Consider the following 13,199-nt stretch of genomic DNA (forward strand, 5'->3'; position numbering starts at 1 on the left):
TTCATCAAGTCAGCTTATTAATAGATTAAAGGCTAAACACCAGATACAGATTTTGCCTGATATCAAAGAGTCCTTTCATAGCATTCATCATCCATGTCTAGCAAAAATGCTTTTTTTTATTGAAATAGAGTTGATACACAGTGTTATGTTAGCTTTTAGTAGACAACATAGTAATTTGACAACTCTATGATAAAAATATTCTTGATAAAGGAGAAGGGTACTTATTTGATAGGATAAAGTGTTTTTTATCACCATATTTAGTGGTAGGCCGGAAGGCTAAGTTTTCAGTTAGACAACTAATAGGTGAAAAATATATGTATAGGTGTGTGTATATGTTGTGGTCACATACTGGTGATATCCATTACAAGTCATGTATGTTTGTCTAGATACATGCATGTAAGTGTATAACTATACTTGTGGTGCTTTGTGACCATTCTACAGTAAATTTTATTTTTGGAATCAGAAAAAGGCCTGCCATTGCCATGGAGACATGCCTGACTTAGGGGTAGGTTTTAGAGGCAGGCCCTTTGAGGAGGAGCCCTCAGTGCTCCTTCTTGGTTCAGGCTGACAGTCTTATTATAGTTCTATTTGACCTGGTTCCTAATGACCTCCAAAGAAGGGAGGTGAGAAACCATTTGAATTCTAACTCAAGGGAGCTAAAAGAGGGGATGAGCTGGGGTCTTAGCATAATGGGCTAACAGGGGAAGAATTACAAACCAGGATGGAAGGGCCTGGGGATTGAGGGGGACAACTGTCCCCTTAAGGCATGTCCTCACCCCAGTGCCCATCTTTGCAGCCTCATTCAGTGGGGTCATTGACCAGAGTTGGCTGGTGATGGTGCCAGGTTCTGGTGCATCATTCCATTCTCAGAAAGCCTGGATGGGTAAGGGAATGGGCCTTGTACCCTCAGGATTGTGTTAGCCTGTGTGTTTGTCTCCTCTAGGACCTCAAGTCCCTGGAAGGCAGAGACTGTCTTTTCCCTCTGAAATATACTCAGATACCATTTCTTGGCAAATGGTAAATGCTAAATAATCCTTGAATTGCAAATATTTTTAAGTTGTCCTAGGACAGGGGTATCTCCAGTTTATTGAATTAATGAAGAGCTGATGAGCTAGGAAAGGTGGCAGGGTTCTTATCAGAGTGAAAGTAGGTTGGTAGCTTGTGTTCTTTCAGGAAAATCTGGGCAAGGTGTTCAGTTGTAAGGACTTTGTCAGACCAGCCACATATTTTAGAGACTGGTGCTCATGTCCCAGGGCTCCTTTGAGTGTGCTGAGCTCTGGGTGGGGGGCAGGAAGGCAGTGATCCACATGTGGGTTCCTCCGGCCAGAAAGCTGACCTACTCATCAGTAACTCTTGCTCTGAAGGACTTGCAAAGACAGTGACTGGCCATTTGACCCACTGAGCAAAGTTCATTGGTTGGATGGGAAGTTGGGAGGTTGATCTGGTATTTTTTGAGTTCCTGCTTTCTATATAGGGAATGGCAAGGACAAAGGTCCTGCATGGGGAAAGAGTTTAGATTTGAGGACCAGAAAGGAGACCCTCAGGTCTGGAATGGAGCAGACAGGGACAGTGGTGGCATTGTGGCTGCTGAAGGCGGGCCAGATGATGGTGCCTTGGAGGCCGTGTCATGGCCATGCTGCCACCTGCTTTGATGGTGATGGAGTCTCACCATCTCACTGCACAGACTTGAGTGATGTGCAGAGAAGGTGACAGTGTGATGCAAAGTTACTGTCTGATCTGTGTGTGGTGTTGTGCTTGTTAGCTGCTACATCAGAGGGAGTGGTGATTGGAGTGTAAGGGCTTCTCTGGTCAGCCTTTTTTTTTTTTATTTTTTATTTTTTATTTTTTTTATTTTTTTTTTTTATTTTTTTATTTTTTTTCTGGTCAGCCTTAACTTCTAGTCTAGTTCCCTGTGACCTCCTTACCTAGTAGTAGGATTAGTGGCTATAGTCAAGGAGCTGAGAGAGATGGAGCTTGAAGCAGAGATGTTCTCCGTTGGCATTTACTCCCCCAGGCTGATTTTTTTCATTATTTTCTGATGGCAGAGTGAGTGGCCAGTGATCTTTCCTCTGTGAATATTATTAGTATCTCATTATACCAAGACTTTGGCTAAACTTAGGTTAGCAGTAATCAAGCTCTTTACAACATTCTTTGTGATGCTCATTTGTCATATTACCAATGGTTAGTTTTTACCAAGGGGTTCTAAACACATGTCCAGTAATGAGCATGGGGAGGAAGAGTTGATGCACTTCTTCCATTGCAGAAGGGCAGAAGAAGAGACATTTTATGTTATAGGACTGTTCAAAGAACCCCAGTGGTTGAATGACTCTTTTGTGATTCATCCCAATGGAAAAAGATTCTTGAATATTCTTTCTTTAGATGTCTCTGAGAGCATTAACACCACCTTGTCCACCTGCACACACATACACTGCACACTACACATCAGTGCTTGGTGGCCTGACACCTGCACCCCTGATAGCTCAGTACCCAAATTCAGCATTGTAAGGCATCTTTTAATGGCTGGGAGAACATCAGGGACCAAGGATTGGAGATGGAGAGATTGTCCTTGACATCCTATGATGGTTAACTTCTGAAAACAAGAGAAGAGCAAAATGCAGGTGTAGGTTCATCTGGCAGGGGAGAAATACGAATATGAAAGCATGAATTACCCAACAGCCACTGTGATACTGGCAGCTAGCTGTTGGCTGCACACTTATTTCCGTGCACTGTGCTAAGGCTTTTATGTCTATAAACTCCTGTGATCCTCAGCAGACTTTCTCAAGGAGGATGCTGTTCACAGATGGAGCTTTGAGAAATTGAGTAACATGCCCAAGATTTCTCTGCTTGGTAGAAAGCAGGGCTGGATTCAAATCACCCAGGCTGTCTAGCACCAGAGCACAAACCTGTCTTCTGTCTGCCTGTTCTGGAAGGCCACGCTCACAGAAAGAAACAAAAGGGAGACCTGCCAGAAGGGAAGGGACGGTCACTGGCCATGTTGGAGAGAAGGAGTGGAAGTGGAAGGAGGAAGACAGGCAGCAGAGAAGAGGGATAGTGCAGCACCAGCAGTTTGCAGCAGTGCTAGGAGGGGACACCCCATACTCTGGTGTACAGCAGGAGGGAGTGAGCTTGTCTGTGCAGGAATAAATAACCTGCTTCTGAAGCAAATGGAATGGAACACCAGGCTGGGAGCTCCTCGAGGGAACTGTAGATGATACCTTTTTAATTGTATATTAATTGCCTAGCACGGTTCCAGCATACAGTAGGAGCTGCATAAATATTGAACAGAATGACAAATCTGTTGAGTGGATTCAGCTGTTCAGTGTAAGGTTTATGAAAAGTGGTAGATGTGACTTTGCAAGTCACGGATTGAGAGGGCGTAGTTCGAGGCACCACTGTAGCTCAGGATAGATATCTAAGGAGAGTTAACATGAGTTCTTTGGGGGGTGGGGGGCAGACTCTTCTCACACTCAATTTCAGGAGGAGTTGTAGCCTGGGGAGTCTAGAGAGGACATGGAGGGACAGATGGACAGTTTGAACTGCTTTATCATGTATTCATTGAGGACTTTCTAAGTGGCCAGGCTTTACCTTCCTTCCTCCTCCTTTCATGGCTTTGCCACCCCTAGGAGCAGTAGCACTGATGGTTCCAACAGGTGACTCATGGAAGATATGGGTTGAAGCAGGTTCTGAAATGGCATTTGCTTACCTAGATTGACTTTTTCTTCTGTTTTAATGGCAATGTCATTGCTGTTTCCTCGATAGGTAATACTAGCTATTCATTACCCCCAGGCTGGTCCGAGGTCACCAAGATGGGTAAGATGCAGTGCCTGTGTTTGAGGAGCTCTCAGCCCAGGAGGTGAGGCAGACGCCTCTGTTAAGGATCATCAGGGAGCAGAGTTGAAATGCAGTTGTAGAGTTATGCCTCATGGGGTCCTAGAGCCATGTCCTTACCAACAGTTCTGCAGAGCTCAGGTACTTTATGGGAGCTTCTGGAATCTGTTCCTCCCTTTTTCATTGGGACTGTTAATAATGAAGCTTGGAATTTCTTCTGTAAACTTCCCATCTGTCTTGAAGATGTGGACACCAGGGGAAATGTATGTGTTGTCACCAAGGGCTTTGGAGGTAAAAGATAATGGACATGTCCAAGAAGGATGTGTTCTAAGATTCTTCTTTATCTCTTTTAAGTACAATAGCTTTGGTTTAGACTCTTCTGTAGAGATTTTCCCATTCTTCTCCAGCAGTTGTCAAGAAAAAAATGTAAGATGGCAATGGCATTTGGACTTGGATCCTGCATCTTTTCAGCCCTACCTTCTACAGCCTTGTGGCTTGCAGAGCACACCTGTCCCCGTCAAGATGGACTGTGTACAGATTTGTCACTCCCTGCCATGTGTTCCTGGGGGCGCTCCTATCCTCTCTAAGCGTTCATTCCCCCATCAGTAGAATGCAGCCAATGTACATGCTAGCTCGGTCACTTTGAGGATTGAATATAAAGAATCCAGTTCAGTGCCTGTAGTAGGAGGTATCTTTGTGCTTTCTTTTCTCCCTTCAGATTATTATTATTTTTTAATGATCCCTCACCACAACTTGCTCTCTGTGGGGAGTAAATCCAAGTCCTCTGCCTTTATTTGACCCAGGGGCAGGAGTGTGCCGGAGCCAAAGCAACAACAACAGTATATGGGAGGCTGTTGATTCAGTAGCAGTGTCCTGCTTACTCTTGTGGCTCCCGTTGAACTTGCCAGAGCTGTTCTGGAGCTCTGTTCTGTCCCTTCTGTGAGCCAGTTTCTCCCACTTTCCTCTTTACAGTAATTAGTTTTTCATTAGGTTAGAATCTGTTTCTGTTACCTCTAAAGTAGCCTAGCTCATAGGAAACTTTTATATATACAGTTGGAGCTTGAACAACATGGGTTTGAGCTGTGTGGGTCCACTTACTTGGGAATTTTTCTGACAAATGCAGTATAATACTGTAAAGGTATTTTTCTCTTAACATTTTCTTTACCTTACTTGAAGTATATGGTATGTACAACATACACAATTGGTGTTAGTTGAATGTGTTCTTGATGAGGCTTCTGGTCAACAGTAGGCTATTAGTTGAGTCTTGGGGGAGTCAAAAATTACATGCAGATTTTTGTGTAGAGGTAGCACCCCTAACCTCAGGGTTCAGCAGGGACAACTGTGTGTATGATCAGTAAACAATGTCATTTCCCCTTCCACCCTCTGCTTACCAGAGCTCCTTTATACCTGTCTTTTTTGTACCTAAGTTTTAACTTAAAGCCCCACATCCCTGTCAGTTGTCTATGGGTCTCATGCTTCAATACTACCAGTCCATCCTCTGCAAACAGATCTTTATTTCCTCCCCTGTGTCAGGACTCAGCTAGCTGTTGATTGATTTTTCAAATTATAGGATACTTATCATTTACTGTATGAGTGTAGTTAGTCCGTGAATTTTTGCTCATGGGTGAAATAAATGGTATATTAGCAACATTTATTCTCATTATAATGGCAGGTTACTATTAATGGAAAAGTAAGCTGAAGCCGGTAAAAAACACATTCATAATCACATGCTGTAGATAACTGTGAATGTGATCATCATTTCAATAAAACACAAAAGTTCCTGAGACAGCCGGGACCTTGGGAGCAGTAATACCACCAGTGCTTGCTTCATAAATTGGCACCAGTGGCATCCAGCGCTCTTGATGTATCTGAGAGTCATTTTTATACAAAAGAAGGATGAGCTTTTAAATAAAGGATTAGATCCCATGTAAGGACTCAGGATAAAGAACTCTGAGCTGAGATCCACATTAAACTGATGCTCAAAATGAAAAGCGTGGTGTGACTTTGCTTTTATTATTGTAGTCACAAGATGCTGAATGATGGAGATCAGGCTCTCACTTCTTGGGAGAAGGGAAAAAAAAGTTTTTCTCATGAAGCAAAACCGTTGAAGTGCTTGTTAGGTAGGAGCGAAAATTGGTAAGCAAGTGGGTTAGGTGCAGTTCTCACTAAAGGCCTCTTGCTTACAGATCGCCCTCCCCAGGGGATAGGGAACCTGAGAAAGAAACCTTAGCCTCTGGGTCATGCCAGGTGGCCCTACCCAGGTTATCTCTTCCTCTTTCCTGCCCTTTGCCTGACTCCTACACGGATTCCAGTTCGCCTTAACCATACACATGTCACCAGCACAGCTGTTGCTGGCCCTTGAGGGTTGAGGAATTTGGAGATGTGGAGGAGTGACCACGGATCACAAGTTTTCACTGGTGCCATGGGTTTCCAGGCCTCCAGTGTGTCTTTGTTTATGAGTGAACTCATTCCCTGATAATGGTCTCAGAAGAGACAGGCTGTCTCCCACAGGCAGCTCCATCAGTGTTTCTTTTATACCCCCCAAAGGATATTTTTACTCTGGATACTTCAAACCTATGTAAGAGTGGACAGAAGGTATGAGCTTTCATGAACCCATCCCCCAACCACCGTGAACTCACTGGCCAATCTTGCTTCATCCATACCTCTTTCTACTTTCCCAGCTTCTCATGGTATTGGAAGCCAGTCCAAAGGATGAACTGGATTTCATCTCAAAGTATTTTGGGACATATTTCTAATAGAGGGGTTCCTTATTTTTTTTAAAGGAAAGCACCCTATAATATCACTATTATACCTGCAAGTCAGAAATAACTCCTTAATGCCATCAAATGTCTGCTCAGTGTTCAGATTTCCAGTCCAGACAGATGTTTGAGTAAGGCCCAAGTGGGGTCCATCCTCACACTGTGATTGGTTCATAGTCTCTCTCAATTTACAGGTTTCCCACCTGTATCTTCCCCAGCCCTCTTCCTTCTTTACTTGTAATTTATTAGTTGAAGAAACTGGAAAATTTCTCCCACCACTGTTTTTTGAGGATTATAATGTACCCTGATTTTTCAAATTATAGGATATTTATCATTTACTGTATGAGTATAGTAACTCCCTGAATTTTTGCTCATGGGTGAAATAAATGGCATCTTAGCAACATTTATTCTCATTATGATGGCAGGTTACTATTAATGGGAAGTAAGCTCAAGCATGAAGCTGGTAAAAGCACTCTGTGATCTGGGCTTTTGGTGACATTTATGTACAGAAACGCAACCAGCAAACAGTGATCACGATGGTGACTGCAGTTAGCATAAATGAAGGGCTTACTCTTGTTTCTAGGCTGTGTACCAATGGCAATACATTGGGTCATCTCATGTTTGGTACATCCTCACAGGTGAGGAAACTGGGGGCTTGGAGCGAAGACCCCTCTCTGAGGTCACATGGCTTGTGTGTGTAGAGTTGGCATGCGGCCCTGGCGTCTGACTCCTGTACCAGCACGCTCGCCGTGATGCCTCCTGCTGCCTGGCTAGAAACTGGGACCAGGCCTTCCTGGCTGCTTGGCTCTCACTTAGCTCCAAGCAGGAGCTGAGGTGATGAAGGCAGTGACAAGCACACCAGCCATTAGCTTGTCAGATCCCGGGGGAGTTATGGAAGGGATAAGGAGGGATAATAGAAATTAATTCTGACACACACAGTACCTGATACAAGCCTTAGCAACATAAACAAACTGGAGTGCTTGCTCACGTGGCAGGCCTGTTCGGGTATGTGTTGTGCTCATCAGATGTCTCGAGTCTGCTCCTAGATGCGTAGGTTATCTACCCGGTGCAACAAAGGAGAAATTCCACTCTTGTCTGCATCCCTTCCCACCTGGCAGGTCTTCTTTCTTCCCTCTATCTCCCTGGTCTTTTGGTTACACATTGCTCCAGGTGGGGCATGCCCGTATAGGTGACGCCCTTACCCCTGTGTGGCATGTGTGTGCTCCAGGCCTCTTGGCGAGTGTCTTGGCCCGTCTTCCGATCTCTTTTGTAGACCTTTGGGCCTCTCCTTTCCCATTCCATGGTGGAGTTGCCACCCTCTGTTGATGGTGCTACAGACCCTGCTGCTGGCTCAGTGTCTCCATGCCATGTGTGCCATTAGGCTCCCAGTTCTGTTAAAGTCTCATTTCCGGTTGTGTCTCTCTGATCTGGGAGCCTGGAAGACTTGACAATGAACACATGAACTTCCTTAAACGCCACAAAAAATGATCCCCTAGTCCTTTCTGGGCAGTAGATAAAAACAGCTGTAATTAGGGTATCTGGTTTTTAGCTTTTCAGACCCACACTGTTCTGGGCCTGTTTGATACTTGCTTTCCTCCTTGAGTGGAAAGTGGCTGCTGCTGGTGCTGCTGTTGCTTCTTCTTCTTCCTTTTTTTTTTTTTTTTTGTTAGATACTTAATTTTTAATGTTTTCTGTAATTTACAAACATATAGCTTCCCATAATTATTATTTTCTTAACCATGATACTGTAATTTTCCTAATCAGTTTTATCTTTTTTTTTTTTTTTTTTAATTGGCTTCTTGAAGCTACTTCTGGGTCATCAGAAGGAATTGTCTGGTCTCTATAGCATGAGGTCTTCTTGGGGCTGGGCTCAGTGTTGTGACTATGCCAGGTGAAGGCACAGGGGTGTCCCAGCCCACCAGTAACATGTAGGCAATGCCACTAGCAGGTGCTATGGCAGTGGGGGCCGAAGGCCAAGACCAGGAGGAGGGAGGCCTTGACTCGATTGCTCGAGGACCACATAGTGAAAAACCGCTCCAGGCCTAATTGGTCCAGGCCTTTGTCCTGCATAAAACTCAAATGGCTCCCTTTTGCACTCAGGTACACCGAAATGTGATAAGTTTTTTTATATATTACCATAAGACGCTACATGTTCTAGCTCTCTTGCCTTTCTCTTGAGACCTAGGTCTACCTTCCCTCCGAGCTGGTTTTCATTCCGAGATGTGTGTATTCTCTCCAGGCCTGCCCACGGGCTGGTTTTGACCTGGATCTATGTTCACTCCCTGTTTTCCCTGGCTGCTGCCTTTGATCCTTCAGATTGCCTCCCACAAGCTCTCCCGAGTCACCTCACTGCCCCACTGAAGGCCAGATTCAGTTCCCGAGGCGTCTTGTTGGAGCCAGTGTCTGCCCTCTTCGTCCCATCAGTACTATGCTGTGTACTTCCTGGCCTGCCTGTGTCTTCGTTTCCTTCCTTTCCCCTGTTCTGTTGTGTGCCCTGATCCCTGCACCTGGCTGGTGCTTAGGTCATGCAGGAGTCTGTCGGTTGTGGGTGGTGGGGACATTGCTGTGTGCTTATCGGGTCTTTCTCACTGCTCTCTGCCGGGACCAAGAGGATGGGGGTGTTTTCCCATCTCCCTTGTGGTCTGGTCAGGACCTTGTGACTGCTGCTGGCTCTCAGGCTGTCAGCAGAAGGTGTGCGTGTCATCCAAGATTGAAGCACAGAAGAGGTGTTGTGAATTTTCTTCTCGTTTCTCCTGCCATAGTGACCTTGGAAGCAGTATATTCCATGTGGCCTTGCTATAAGACAACACTAGCCCACTACAGACCCGGTGAGAGCAGGAGCAGGCTGAGATGTGTTCAGACCCTGAGCTGTCTGGGTTTGGTTGTTACTGCATCATGCAGCAGCCCACCCTGACTGTCCCCAGGAAGAGAATTCCTTAATCCAAGGGATAGTCTGGCTTTCGGTTGACTGAATCGTGTGACATGCACTGTGTTATCAGGCCCCTGTTGCACTCTCTCTGGCCCCTGCCTCTACCATTTTTGGGTTGACCTCTCTTTAGTGCTGCCCCGTGACCACTCGTGATGGTCACATGTGGCTGTGATAATGCCTGGATGAATGTTCTTCTAGGTTTGAGTTCAGAGGACAAAGCAAGAGTCTGTTTCCATTCCTGGCAAGAGCCTTGAGCTGACTCTGATAGAGATGTCTTAGATCCCAATCTCCCTTTTCAGCCAACTGTAGCTCTTGCTCATGCACTAGGCTGAGGGGAGGGGCCCCATTCACACATGCGAAAGGAAGGTGGGGTGGGGGTGGGGAGGAATGAAAACTGAGACCATTGCTAGACAGGAAATGGGTGCCAGAGAGGCGGTGCCAGCACCCACGTCAGTGCTCACTGAATGTTTGAATGAATAAATGAAAGAATGAATGACTGAGTGCCAGACGAGTCAGCACATTGATGACTAAACCTTCGTCCTTGCCCTAGGGGGTTCACAGCTTACTGAGGAGTAAAACAGTACTTTCTAGCAGCAAGGGGTTAGTGAACCAGAACTTTCTAGCAGCAAGGAAGCAGTACAGAAATGAGGTGTGTGTGTGGGGGGCGGTTGGCTGTGAGATCTGATAGTGGAGGGGATGTGGTTTGGCTTATCCTAGAGAAGAGACTCCAGAACTCTTCATTTCTAAGCTGGGCTTTGAAGGCAGAACAGGAATTTGCCAGAGATACTGAGACAGAGGAAAGGCAGTCCGGGGCAATCTGAACAGCAGGTACAGAGGTCTGACCAGGTTGTCAGGATGACACTGAGTAACAGGTGATGGGGGCAGAGGCAGAACATTGTCAGAATTTATTAGTACTATCTCTCTGAGTCTTTTTCTGCTTAGTTGCTACGATTAATGTCTATTTTTCCAAAAGTGGTAAAATTGGAAAACATTCTCTTTCCTTGGTCGTCTTCGATCTGCTTCCCCCGACACAGGCGTCCATGGGCTGCCACGCCTCCCAGCCTCTTGCTGCTCTTGGCCCTTTGATAGAAAGCCCCTTGTGAAGCCTAGCTAGGCTTTTCTGACCTGTTCAGGAACATACGTAACAGTTTGCTCAAGTCAGGTGTCGAGAGACTTCTGTGTCTTAAAAACGCCCTGTAATTTGGTCCTAAGGGACCACCCCTGAAAGCTTCTAGCTTGAACAGTTTGGAGCAGTCTGGCTCAGGTGTAATTGTGAAATATTTTGTGAAAAGCATTGCCTGAGGGTGCCCTGTCATTTTAGAAGTGGGACTCAGCTTCTAATGGCTTGATGTTCTTGTTTGTTTTATTTAAAGGAACTAAAGCCTCCTATCACCTGCCTGTTCTCTTGCACCAAGAGGCTGAACAGCACGGTGGCTCTGGTGATAGGTTTGTAAAAGGTGGAGGTTCAGCCCTCTTGGCTTGTATGTAAAAAGTGCTGCTAATGTCCATATGAGCAACTTTTCCATGTGGAAGAAGTAGAAGTTTTCCCCAGAGGGACTCCCTCACCTAGAAACGGAGGAGTAAATGAACGGATGGTTAGATACAAAATAATACAATTGATGCCACTTAATGAACACCTATTATGTGTCAAAAACTGGACTGGGACATTACATGCATCCTCTCTTTAATTAGTACAACAACAGCTCAGGAAACTGAGGCTCAGAAAGGTTGAGCAGAGTGTCCTGAGTCACACCTCTTAGGAAGTGGCTGAAATGACACTCCAGTCCACAACCAGGAGGGACTGGCACCCCCTGCCTTGCTGCTGAGACACAGGTGCCTTTGTGTGTGAAGGTGTCCCCTTGTTGGAGGTTTAGCTTGCCATTTGTTTCCTGACACATTTTATGACAGTCTTCTTTTTTTAAAAAATAAATTTATTTTTTATTGGTGTTCAACTTATCAACATACAGAATGGCACCCAGTGCTCATCCCGTCAAGTGCCCCCCTCAGTGCCCGTCACCCATTCACCCCCACCCCCCACCCTCCTCCCCTTCTACCACCCCTAGTTCGTTTCCCAGAGTTAGGAGTCTTTATGTTCTGTCTCCCTTTCTGATATTTCCTACCCATTTCTTCTCCCTTCCCTTATATTCCCTTTCACTATTATTTATATTCCCCAAATGAATGAGAACATATACTGTTTGTCCTTCTCCGATTGACTGACTTCACTCAGCATAATACCCTCCAGTTCCATCCACGTCGAAGCAAATGATGGGTATTTGTCATTTCTAATGGCTGAGGAATATTCCATTGTATACATAAACCACATCTTCTTTATCCATTCATCTTTCGATGGACACCGAGGCTCCTTCCACAGCTTGGCTATTGTGACCATTGCTGCTATAAACATCAGGGTGCAGGTGTGCCGGCGTTTCACTGCATCTGAATCTTTGGGGTAAATCCCCAACAGTGGAATTGGCTGGGTCGTAGGGCAGGTCTATTTTTAACTCTTTGAGGAACCTCCACACAGTTTTCCAGAGTGGCTGCACCAGTTCACATTCCCACCAATAGTGCAAGAGGGTTCCCTTTTCTCCGCATCCTCTCCAACATTTGTGGTTTCCTGCCTTGTTAATTTGCCCCATTCTCACTGGTGTGAGGTGGTATCTCATTGTGGTTTTGATTTGTATTTCCCTGATGGCCAGTGATGCGGAGCATTTTGTCATGTGCATGTTGGCCATGTCTATGTCTTCCTCTGTGAGATTTCTGTTCATGTCTTTTGCCCATTTATGATTGGATTGTTTGTTTCTTTGGTGTTGAGTTTAATAAGTTCTTTCTAGATCTTGGAAACTAGCCCTTTATCTGATACGTCATTTGCAAATATCTTCTCCCATTCTGTAGGTTGTCTTTGAGTTTTGTTGACTGTATCCTTTGCTGTGCAAAAGCTTCTTATCTTGATGAAGTCCCAATAGTTCATTTTTGCTTTTGTTTCTTTTGCCTTCATGGATGTATCTTGCAAGAAGTTACTGTGGCTGAGTTCAAAAAGGGTGTTGCCTGTGTTCTCCTCTAGGATTTTGATGGAATCTTGTCTCACATTTAGATCTTTCATCCATTTTGAGTTTATCTTTGTGTATGGTGAAAGGGAGTGGTCTAGTTTCATTCTTCTGCATGTCGATGTCCAATTTTCCCAGCACCATTTATTGAAGAGACTGTCTTTCTTCCAATGGATAGTCTTTCCTCCTTTATCGAATATTAGTTGACCATAAAGTTGAGGGTCCACTTCTGGATTCTCTATTCTGTTCCATTGATCTATGTGTCTGTTTTTGTGCCAGCACCACACTGTCTTGATGACCACAGCTTTGTAGTACAACCTGAAATCTGGCATTGTGATGCCCCCAGCTATGGTTTTCTTTTTTAAAATTCCTCTGGCTATTCGGGGTCTTTTCTGATTCCATACAAATCTTAAAATGATTTGTTCTAACTCTCTGAAGAAAGTCCATGGTATTTTGATAGGGATTGCATTAAACGTGTAAATTGCCCTGGGTAACATTGACATTTTCACAATATTAGTTCTGCCAATCCAAGAGCATGGAATATTTTTCCATCTCTTTGTGTCTTCCTCAATTTCTTTCGGAAGTGTTCTATAGTTTTTAGGGTATAGATCCTTTACCTCTTTGGTTAGGTTTATTCCT

General features: G+C 44.9%; 1 protein-coding gene across 6 annotated transcripts in view; it reads left to right on the forward strand.

The window, feature by feature from the left end:
* SNX29 (sorting nexin 29) overlaps window positions 1-13,199 on the forward strand; it is a 528,280-nt gene that overhangs the window by 269,170 nt on the left and 245,911 nt on the right. The window lies entirely within an intron of this gene.

This window comes from Canis lupus, chromosome 8 (assembly GCF_048164855.1).
Source record: "Canis lupus baileyi chromosome 8, mCanLup2.hap1, whole genome shotgun sequence".
NCBI lineage: Eukaryota > Metazoa > Chordata > Mammalia > Carnivora > Canidae > Canis > Canis lupus.